Below are 11,815 nucleotides of genomic sequence, written 5' to 3' on the forward strand. Positions count from 1 at the left end.
TAATTGCCAGAATTTGGAAGCTGCCAGGATGTCGTTCAGGAGGTGAGTGGATACACAAATTAATGCATCCAGACAATGGGATATTATCTAGAGATAAAGAGAAATGAGCCCTCCAGTTATGAAAAGACAGGGAAGAACCTGAAATGCATGTTACTCAGTGAAGTCAGTATGAAAAGGCCATGTGCTATGTGATTCCAACTGTATGACATTCTGGAAAAGGCCAACCTATGGAGACAGTAAAAAGGTCAGGGGTTACCAGAGGTTGGGTGGTGGGGAGGGATGAACAGGCAGAGCGGAAGGGATTTTTATGGCAGTGGAATTACCTTCTGGGATATTATAATGGTATGTACATGACCATATATATTCGTCAGAACTCACAGAATGTACAAGGCCAAGAGTGAGTCCTAATGCAAACTTCAGACTTCGGTAATAATCATGTATCAATATTGGTTCATTGGTTGTAACAGAAGCACACCCCCTAATGCAAGGTGTTAGTAATGGGGAGACTAGGGGTGGGTGACTAGGATATGGGATCTCTCTGTACTTTCTCCTCAATTTTCCTGCAAACCTAAACCTGCTCTTAAAAAAATCTATGAATTAGAAAAAAGGCAGGAAGGAGGGCAGGAAAGAAGGAAGAAAGGCAAAGGAAGAAGCCCTTCACACAGGACCTGCTTCATGGTGGGCTCTTAGCTGATGGGAGTTGATGCCTCTTCCCCTTCCCACCCTCCTGGATCAGCCTTGACCATGTGCTTCTGGGTGAGAGAGAGGTCAAGCATCTCTGCTTAACCCCCTGTGTGACCATCCTCGGGCGACAGTCACTCTCCTAGCTTGGCATCACCTCCTGCCACTCACATCCCCCATGGCCCTGAGCACTAAGGAGACAGTGGTACTCACCAGGGCATGGCTGGCTTTGGCCCTCTTCCACTTGCTGCTCTGCCCAGCAAAACTGTGCTCCTGGAAGCCCTCCTTGCTCCCCTCTGTCCCCAGTCCTGGGCCCCCATGGCTCACCCCATCATAAGACCCTAAGACTGAATCCCTGGCTCTCTCTCCTACCAGCCAAGAGCTGTGCCAGAACCTGGCTCAGAATAGGCACTTGGGGCCATTTGAGAGCCCTGGGCAGGAATGTGGAAGCCCAGCCTGGAGGGGCACAGTTCAGCAGGGTTCTCAGAATCTCTTGGGCCGCCCCTCCACTTCCATCCCAGGCAAGGTTTATTCTCTCCATGAAGAAGCCCAGGCAAGGATATTCGGTGGCATTTTTTTGATAGTAAAGTTTTTACAAAAACACCCATCAGAAGGGAGATGGTTAAAAATCAATGTAGAGCCAAACCAGGGAATCCCCACACAAGACTGAGTCTGGTTATAGATACTGACATTTCTAAGACATATTAAATCAAAACGGTGAGTTGCAGATGTTACTATAAGTACTACTTATGTGTGTAAATGCAAAGGACAAGGTCTGAATAAACCCCTCCCTTCTTGTATTGCTAGAATTTGTTTGAATTTTTTAAGTCTATTGGTTGTTACAATATTGTTCTACTTTTTTTTTAATTTTTGGGGTTTTTTTGGCCAACAGACATGTGGGATCCTAGCTCCCTAGACCAGTGATGGAACCTGCATCCGCTGTATTGGAAAGCGAAGTCTTAACCACTGGATCTCCAGGGTTAAATTATGCAGTTAAGGTCATGTAGCTAAAGTAGTGCTAAGAATCTGTTGGAAGAAATTGCAAAGAGTTTTTAGCTGGAAGGAAGTGGCTGTGAGGGGGTTGGGGTGGGTGGGAGAATGAACTTGGCCTGCCTCTTCCTGGCTCCCCAGCCCTCCACTACTCCACTGATGAGCAGCATCAGTGCCCCTTCCCCACCTGGGGCTGAGTCAGAGGCAGCCAGACACACAGGGAGGGAGGGGATGGAGTGGTGAGGGCCGGGGGCAAGTGGCCCCATCCTAGGAAGTGGCTCAGGATGAATCCGCACCGGGCGGCACCTGGGTGGGCATGGGTGGCATTGGCACACCTGCCTGCTGGAGAACTTCCTGTCCAAGGCTCTGACAAAGGCTGCTCCTTCCCAGGTGGCCCAGAACTGAGTCAAGAGCCACAGCGGGGTTCAGTGCATGACCTCAGTGGTGGCAGCCACTTCACACAGTGACTTGGGCTATTTACAGAAACCAAGTGGAAAGATGCCCACCACTGATTTTCAGAATCGCCCACTTCCCTCTCCCCTATCCATCACACCACAGTCTATCTACTTCCTCCTAGCTTCCCATCCTGCCCCTTCCCTCTCTTCAATGTCACCCTCTCCAGACAGGCCAGTCCTCTCTCTCTGTTGTCTTTCCCTGTGTCCCAAGCAGCGTCTCCTTCCCTTCAGCCCGTCTTTCCATACAGGGGTCAGGGGATCTTTCTAACACGCGACCCCATTGAGTCCCTCCTCTGCTCGGTGGCTCCTCTGGCCTAAGCGTGACTGGGGAAACTTTTCCAGCTCTGACCTCTGACTCAACTCTCCAGGGACCTGTGCTCTGGCCAGTCCATACTCCTTCCAGGTCCAGAACACTCTGAACCTCTTTCTTGCTTCCCTGACTGTTCTTTGTTGGGTTCCCCCACTTGGAACCAGGTTGGGAATGCCCTCTCTCTATCAAAATTGCTGGAACTTGTGAATATTACTTTACCTGACCAAAAAAAAAAAAAAAAACTGGAGAGACGTCTTCTGCAGATTTGGAGATGTGATTCAGTTAAGCTTTTTGAGATGGGGAGCTTATCCTGGATCATCCACATAGGCCCTAAAGCCAATCAGACACTTGTATCCTTGTTGTTAAGTCACTGAGTCGTGTCCGACTCTATGCTACCCCGTGAAGAGCAGCACACCAGGCTTCCCTGTCATTCACTAGCTCCCAACGTTTGTGCAAACACTTGTCCATTGAGTAGGTGATGCTGTTCAACCATCTCATCCTCTGCTGCCTCTTCTCTTGCCTTCCGTCTTTCCCAGCACCGGGATCTTTTCCAGTGAGTCGGCCAAAGTATTGGGAATTTCAGCTTCAGCATCAGCCCTTCCGATGAATGTTCAGGGTTGATTTCCTTTAGGATGTAAGAAGGAAGCGGAAGGCAATTTTATTACACTGAGATAAGAAGGCGATGTTAAGACAGAGTGGAGAGAGCCCTGAAGACTGGAGTGAGGCAGACACAAGCCAAGTGATGTTGGCAACCACCCCTTTCTTGGAAGAGGAAAAGGAACATGTTCCCTTAGAGCCTCTGGAGGGAGCTCAGACCTGCTCGGAGCTGGGAGCAGCAATTGGGAGATTCAGCCCAAAGAAACTGAATCGGGGTTTTTGGCTTCCAGCATTGTAAGAGAATAAATATGTGCTATTTTAAGCAGTCAAATTTGTAGTAATTATTACACTAACCACAGGAAACTAATAAACTGCAAAACCCTCTTTTCATCTAAAGACAGGTTCTAAGCTTCCCCAACCCCCAGTCCACATCCATGAAACTTTTGAGAACCTCTTCTCTGCGTTCCAAATTGATGTTTCCCTTAAGCCATCAATAAACAGGCTGACAGGATAGTTCTTCTTTGCTTTATAATGATTGTTTATATCTGTTTCTTCCCCCAGACTAGGACCCCCTGGAACTTGAGAACCTTATTTGGGGGCTGGTTCCAGCAGGCACTCCTGAAGCTGTTGCAGTGCTGTGCTGCCCAGTTCCAGGGGGCACCATTCAGGCCAGGTGTTATGGGACGTGAATCCCCAGGGATCCTGTTTACCTGGGAGGCACTGGGATGGTATTTCCTGGGAGTTGGGCAACATTGCTACTTTGAACACAAGTATCAAGTGCATGAACTATTATACTCCACCCTCCTCCAAAAAAAACCTATTCTCTTAGAGTCTCTAGGCCTCCCTGGGGTGATGGGATGGGTAGCAAGGTGGCAACAGCATCAGGTGATAAGCAGGGTCTCCAGAGGGGACCTCTTTGGGGAAGTAATACTCTGACTTGGATGGGTAAATTCCAATGATATTTACATAGGATGTATTTAGTCTCTCTTCCCTGCTGACATTCTATCAAATATTACAGGCAACTCAGAAGGCAAAGGATTCCCCATCAAGGGATATACATAACAATATCTTTGAGCTGTTTTGCAGATACTAAAACCTCCAACAAGTGGGAGAAGTTAATTGTATGTTGCCCATAAGCAGGTAGACCCCACACTGGTTGGAACCTGAAAGTCAATGATGCTGACTCCCACTTACTTCACCACAGAAGGTAAGCAGAAAAATGTTCAACCAATCAGAAGAATGTTCACCAGCCGATCACGTCTTCTTTGAATTATTTTACTATAGAATCCCTCACTACCCCCTCCAGGTCAGGACACATAGTTTTGAGGGCATTAGCCCCCCGTGGCCCCCTTTGCCTGGCAAAGCAATAAAGCTGTTCTTTCCTACTTCACCCTCCTCACCCCCCCAAAAAAAAGAATGCAAGGGAGACTATAAATTAGAGATAGATGGGTAGTGAGGTAGGCGTGAGGATGGGATGGAGAAGCAGGGTGTCAAGTCCAGTATACTTGTAATAACCCAGTCACCCGTTGTCTGTTTCAGTAAAAACAGAACACACGCAGTCACACAGTCCTCACTCTCTATGAGAACAAGTACACCCATTGCTTAGAAAAACAAAAATGTCCCAAGGTTTTTATTCTTCGTGTCTCCCAAAGGACTCAACCCCAGCCTCACAGCAGGTGTGGGCGAGGAGTTACACGCCGAGCCTCCGTGGAGGTCAGGGCCATGCCTGCCACCTCCTGAGACCACCCTCCAGGAGCAGATCCCTCGAGAAGCAGAGGGGGTTGCACAGACCTCAGACTCTGAAAGCACTGCCTCACTCCAAAATGGTATTCCTTGTCTAGACTTCTTCTAGGGAAGGATGTTAGGTGACTCAAGTCACGTCCAGAGTTTAACTCACAGTCCAGGCCTGGGAAACAGGCCAGGTTGCCTTCTATAGGGATGTATTGGTGTTTCCTCATAACCGCTCCTTTCTCCGTCCTCCCCAGACACACACATGTCCTCCCTTGGGTGGTGTGCATAAGACTGAACTGATCAGTGTATTGTTAGGATTGGATTCCTGGTGAGAGATAGAAAATATAGGGTAGCAGTGTCTGAAGCAAAGCACAAGTCTCTTTCTCCATCATGAGTATGTCTGGGTGGGCAGTCCAGGGCTGGAGCAGTGATTCATGGGTCATGGGTCCACCAGGCTGGTTCCTTCTAACCTGTTCCTCTGTCACTCATGCTTTGGTTTCCAAGTTCACATCATCATCCAAGATAACTGCTCCAGCTGCAGCCATCATATCTGCATTCCAGCTGAAAGGAAAGAAGAAGGGAAGGAGAAGGGCATGCCTCCTCCCTTAGACACTTCCCTGAAGGTGCACAGCCTCCGTTCAGTCTAATCAGCGAAACACTAATCACTTGGCTACACATAGTTGTAAGAGATGATGGGAAGGGTGGTCTTTATTTCAGGAGGCCATAAGCCCAACTGAAATTTAGGTGTTTTCTTTTCTTTTTTTTTAATGGAAAAGCAGAGTAAAACAGCTGTGGGGAGCAAACAGTACCATCTGCCCAAACAGTCAGCAACAAAAGGGCTCAGCAAAATGTTTCATAACAAGAGAGCCATTCAAAATCAAAATGACAATGAGATATCATTTTACCTGCATCAGATTGGCACAATACAAAGGGTCCAATGAATGTCAAGTCACAGAATGTAGAAAAATGGAAACTCTCATAATTGCCGCTGGAAGTGTAAATTGCTGTAAGCCCTGAGGAGAGCTTTGGAGATTCGTTTAGAAAAATTGCTTAGAGCAATTCCTAAGAAAGTCAAAGATACTTATACCTACTGCCAGGAGCTCTATCTATCTATCCTTCTAGAGAAAACCTCACATGCACTTACAGAGAAAAATATAAGAATTGACTGCTGCACTGTGAGTAATATTGAAAAACTGAAAACAACCGCATGTTCATGGATAAATAGTGGCCTATGCATGAATTATAATACAGCAATTAAGATAAATGACACAGAGCCACATGTATCAACACAGATAAATCTCAAAATATAAATTGAGAAGATCTAGTTAAATCCACAATGTTTTGTTTCATTAAAAAGAAGAGGAAAAAAGATATCATGTGAAGATTTGATAAACTAAGTATTCATTATATTATTCTTTTTTCAAGATTAAGTTGAAGGATTTTTTTGCATTCTTTTTTTTCTGTAAAATATACATAACAAAATTTACCATTTTAACCCTTTTTCTTTGATGAGAAGGGTGCAGGATTTTCAGTTCCCTGAAAAGGGATGGGACCTGTGTCCCCTGCAGTGGAAGCAGAGAGTCTTAACCGCTGGACTGCCAGGGAAGTCCCCCATTTTAACCTTCTCAAGGGTACAGTTCAGTGGCATTAAGTACATTCACATTGTTGCGCAACCATCAACAACTATAGAACCTCTTTCATCTTCCCAGAATGAAACTCTGTATCCACTAAGCTAATGCCTTGGACATCCCTGGTGGTCCAGTAGTTAAGACGCAGCACTTCATGCAGGGGGTATAGGTTCCATTCCTAGTTGGGGAACTGAGATCCCATGTGCCACACGGTGCCACCAAAAACAACATAATGTCTCTCCAACCCCTAGGAACCACCACTCTACTTTCTGTCTCTAAGAATTTGACTACTCTCGGAACTCCATACACATGGAATCATACAGTATTTGTCCTTTGGTGACTGTCTTATTTAACTGAGCAGAAAATCTTCCAAGTTCATCAACGTTGTTGCCTGTAACAGAAATTCCTTCCTTTTAGGGCTGAATAGTACTCCACTCTCTCTCTATATATATAAATATACACTTCTTTTTATCTATCCATTCATCTATCAGTGGACACTTGTGTTGCTTCCACCTTTTGGTTATTGGGAATAATGCTGCCATGAATGTGAGTATACAAATATCTGTTCTAGTCCCTGTTTTTACTTCTTATAGATATATATCTAGAAGTGGAAATGCTAGATTATATGGTAATTCTATTTTTAATTTTTGAGGAACATTATTTTTTATTATTTGTTTCAAATGCTTCACAATAAAATGATTAATGGTCTTTTTAAATTCTTCATGATAGGAAGAAGTTACTATGAAAAATGTTTTATCATCTTGAAAAATGCCCTTACACACATCTGAGATGCTTTAAGGAGTCAAAATATTTAGTGGATATGGCATCAGTTTTCCCAAATCCAAGCCCTTGGAAGGTTAATCTATACCCACGCTGGTATGGAGCCTCGCCTTGCAGTGCCAGCTTCATGAAGGCATGGAGCTCACTTCAGGCCAGTGAGATGGGAAAAGAAGGTATGTGTCCCAGGGGTGAGGGGGGATGGGGTTAATTCAAAAAACTATTTCCTCACTCCTAAGAAAAACATCAGGAGAAGGCAGCCTTGTTTCTGGGCATGGCTGTGTTAGCTCTGATGGCTAGAAACAATGCTGCCATCTTGCCTCCATACAGAGTGGGGAGCCACAAAGGAGATGGCAGAGCCAAAGGGTAGGAGAGGCTTAAATTTCCATGTTGTGGAATTTTAGTTGTTGTGTAGATAATACAGGTATGCTATGCTAAGTCACTTCAGTCATGTCCGACTCTGTGCAACCCCATAGACGGCAGCCCACCAGGCTCCCCCGTCCCTGGGATTCTCCAGGCAAGAACACTGGAGTGGGTTGCCATTTCCTTCTCCGATGCATGGAAGTGAAAAGTGAAAGTGAAGTCGCTCAGTCGTATCCAACTCTTAGCGACCCCATGGACTTCAGCCTACCAGCCTCCTCCATCCATGGGATTTTCCAGGCAAGAGTACTGGAGCGGGGTGCCATTGCCTTCTCCGTATAGGTACGTGCAATAAATGCCCTAATATTCAGGTTACTTGAGGGGAAGCTATTAGTTGAGGTTGAAAGCATCTCCACTGATTCAGTAAATAAATTTAAGTAAACTAATTTAAGAAATTCAGTTCAGTTCTGTCACTCAGTCGTGTTCAACTCTTTGAGACCCCATGGACTGGAGCACACCAAGCCTCCCTGTCCATCGCCAACTCCCGGAGTTTACTCAAACTCATGTCCTTGATGAGTTGGTGATGAGAACTTGAGTTGGTGATGCCATCCAACCATCTCATCCTCTGTCGTCCCCTTCTCCTCCTGCCTTCAATCTTGTCCAGCATCAGGGTCTTTTCCAATGAGTCAGTTCTTTCCATCAGGTGGCCAAAGTATTGGAGTTTCAGCTTCAGCATCAGTCCTTCCAATGAATATTCAGGAAGGATCTCTTTTAGGATGGACTGGTTGGATCTCCTTGCAGTCCAAGGGACTCTCAAGAGTCTTCTCCAAGACCACAGTTCAAAATTCTTTGGCACTCAGCTTTCTTATAGTCCAACTCTCACATCCATATATGACTACTGGAAAAACCATAGCTTTGACTAGACGGACCTTTGTTGACAAACTAATGTCTCCTTTTATTATTAAAAAGTAATATGCTGTCTAGGTTGGTCATAACTTTTCTTCCAAGGAAGCAAGTGTCTTAATTTCATGGCTGCAGTCCCCATCTGCAGTGATTTTGGAGCCCCCCAAAATAGTCTCTCACTGTTTCCACTGTTTCCCCATCTATTTGCTGTGAAGTGATGGGACCAGATGCCATGATCATAGTTTTCCGAATGTTGAGTTTTAAGCCAGGTTTTTCACTCTCCTCTTTTACTTTCATCAAGAAAAAGTAAAAACTTTCATTATTAGTTCTTCACTTTCTGCTGTAAGGGTGGTGTCATCTGCATACCTGAGGTTATTGATATTTCTCCCGGCAATCTTGATTCCAGTTTGTGCTTCATCTAGCCCAGCGTTTCTCATGATGTACTTTGCATATAAGTTAAATAAGCAGGGTGACAATATACAGCCTTTGTGTACTCATTTCCCTATTTGGAACCAGTCTGTTTGTCCGTGTCCACTTCTAACTGTTGCTTCCTGATCTGCATACAGATTTATCAAAAGTCAGTTTAAGAAATTAGACAAGTAATATATATATATATATATATATATAATCTAATTATAAATACTTTAAAAATACAGAGCAAACTTAAAATTTCCCCTTCACTTTCCCTATCAAAATTTCCTCCCCTAGACCTTTTTTATTATATATATATATATATATATATATAATCTATACTTAAACACGTTTTTATTTTTTAAGAAAATTTTGGCCACACTACATGTAGATCACTCTTCAAATCACTCTTTTTATCTAAAAGTAGGTTTTGAAAAATATTGCAGGCCAGGAGTTTTCCATCTTCTTAATTTTAAAAAGTGTTGTATAGTATTTCATGGTGTGGGGATACCCACATTTATTCTACTTTTCATTTATCAATGAACATTTACACACACCTCTTTGGGCACTGAAATACTTATGAAGAGTGAATTCACTGAAGGAGAATTCCTGAGTTAATGAATAGGTGTATTTAAAGTTTCTAGCTGTGGTGAGTGGGGACTACTCTTTGTTGCGGTGCTCGAGCTTCACTAAGGTGGCTTCTCTTGTTATGAAGCACAGACTCTAGGCGCACGGGCTTCAGTAGTTGCAACATGCAGGTTCAGTAGTAGTGGCCTGTGGGTTTAGTTGCCGCGTGACATGTGGAATCTTCCTGGACCAGCGATCAAACCCATGTCCCCTGGGTTGGCAGGCACATTCTGATCCACTGTATCACCAGGGAAATCTGCATTTTAAGTTTTGATAGATATCGACTTGCCCAGAGAATATTTGTGCCAGTGGAGGTGCCTAATGCATAAAAAGGGCAACCCTGTGCCCAGGGTCTCTGCCCCTCCCCTCTACCCACCCCAGTCTGCTGCTGGTCTCTTCCTACCAGCGCCCCTCCAGCTGCCACTTCCCCCTCAGTGGCAACAGCATGCATTTCTCCAGAACGAAGCCCAATGCATTCCTGGGAAGAATGAAAGAAACCAGAGGAGAAATGAGAAATGAAAGAAACGAGAGAGAAACGAGGGGAGGAGCCACTGGCCCTGCCATCCAGGAACTTTCTTTCTTTTATGGGAAAAGGAAGCAACATTCAAGGCGGTCAGTGATTCAACAGGGATGCTATTAAAAATATTTAACAACCTGTATTAGGAACAGAGGGACAGAGGCCTTGCCTTAGTGCCTCCAGTGGGGGAGGCTAGAGGCTCTCTGCTCAGCCAGATGTTTAACCCTTTAGTTGTCAGATCCATGAAGGTCTGGGAGGATCCCAAGGAAGGGGCTGATAAGAGTTCAGATAGCATGGCCACAGCAGTGCAAATGGGCTGACACCCCTGTGGCATTCCTAGAGGTCGTAGGGTATCTTGGGAGGCACAGGTCCTGGGTTAATATGGGACTCCAAGAGAGCTTCTGGGAGGAAGAGATTTTCTTGCAAAACTTGGGTTGGGAGGATAAGCAAGCAGCCCAGGAGTCAGCAAGGTCAAGGCAAGCCCTGATGCTCTAGTCCCCTTCTCTGTGCAAGTGTTTTCCTTGAGGCCTCTCCTCTTCGTAATTTGCCCAAAGAAATACACATTGATCTGGGGGCAAATTTACTCAGTTTAAAAGAAACAGTGGACCGGTCATTTTTATAATATAAAGACCCCATCAAATGTTCCCTGACCCCAATTTTCTTTATGTTGTGCAGCAGACAAAGGCAAGATTCCAAACTGATCTACTTTTCCTCCATATTGGGTTGAAAAGGCCAGACAGCTGACCTCAGACCGTGAGCCAGCTCCCGGTGAACACACTCACAGGTCTTTCACTAAAAGGGCCTTCTACCCCCACCAGGACCCTGTGAGGTCCTTGGAGGAGGCTTGTCTCACGCCCTGCTATTGGATGATCCCTGAAACTAGGGCCCTAGAGACCCTGCATCTGGCACCAAGGACCTGGATGAGGATCTGCCATCCCTCACAGACAGACCTGGGGACACTGAGACCCCGCCCCTCCGCCCCCCCCCCCCCAAAGGGAGAGCTGCCTGAGGTCAAACAGGTACACAGAAGCAGAGGCGAAACCAGGGGGCTTTACTTAAATGGCAACCCACTCCAGAGGAGCCTGGTGGACTACAGTCTATGGGGTCGCAAAGAATCGGACACAACTGAGTGACTTCACTTCACTACTTTACCGTGTCTGATGGGGGAGAGGCTAAGATGGAGATGCAGGAGGCTGCTTAGTTCAGGGCACACCCGCAGGATGGAGAAGAATCCACTGGCCAGCAGCCAGTTGTCCCTGCCTGCAAAACCCAGGACTCAGGAATGTTTAATCCGTTTTAAGAGAAACACAGGAGACTGCCCAAGAGACCAAGAAGCAGTCAGGGAGAGTTTTTCGGTTCCAGTTTCCGCCGGGGCGGGCCGTGTCCTCTGCCTGGGGACGACGCCATCTTTGGTGTCCAGGTCCAAGGCCCTTTAGCACCATCTCTCCTGCCTACCAGATTGCCGTCAGGGCTGGGCCAGTGCTTCCCCTTTTCTTTCAAGGCTGTTTGCACCACACCCGCGGGCCTTCTTTTTGCACCGAGGTTCCAGATTGGTGATGGAAACACAGGTCCAGGGTTTCTTGGGGAATCATGAAGAGCAAGAACCTCAGTGATGCTTCTCAGATCTGCAGCTCAGAGGTCACCTTGGCACAGAGCCGTTTATTTTTACTTTTAGCCCAGAGGATGAAGAGAGGGCATTTTTTGTTTTTAAATTAGGTCTTTTTTAAAAAAAATTATTTTAATTGGGGGCTAATTACTTTGCAATATTGTAGTGGTTTTTGCCATACATTCACATGAATCAGCCATGGGTGTACATGCGTTCCCCATC

Source organism: Bubalus bubalis, chromosome 12, assembly GCF_019923935.1.
Source record: "Bubalus bubalis isolate 160015118507 breed Murrah chromosome 12, NDDB_SH_1, whole genome shotgun sequence".
Classification (NCBI taxonomy): domain Eukaryota; kingdom Metazoa; phylum Chordata; class Mammalia; order Artiodactyla; family Bovidae; genus Bubalus; species Bubalus bubalis.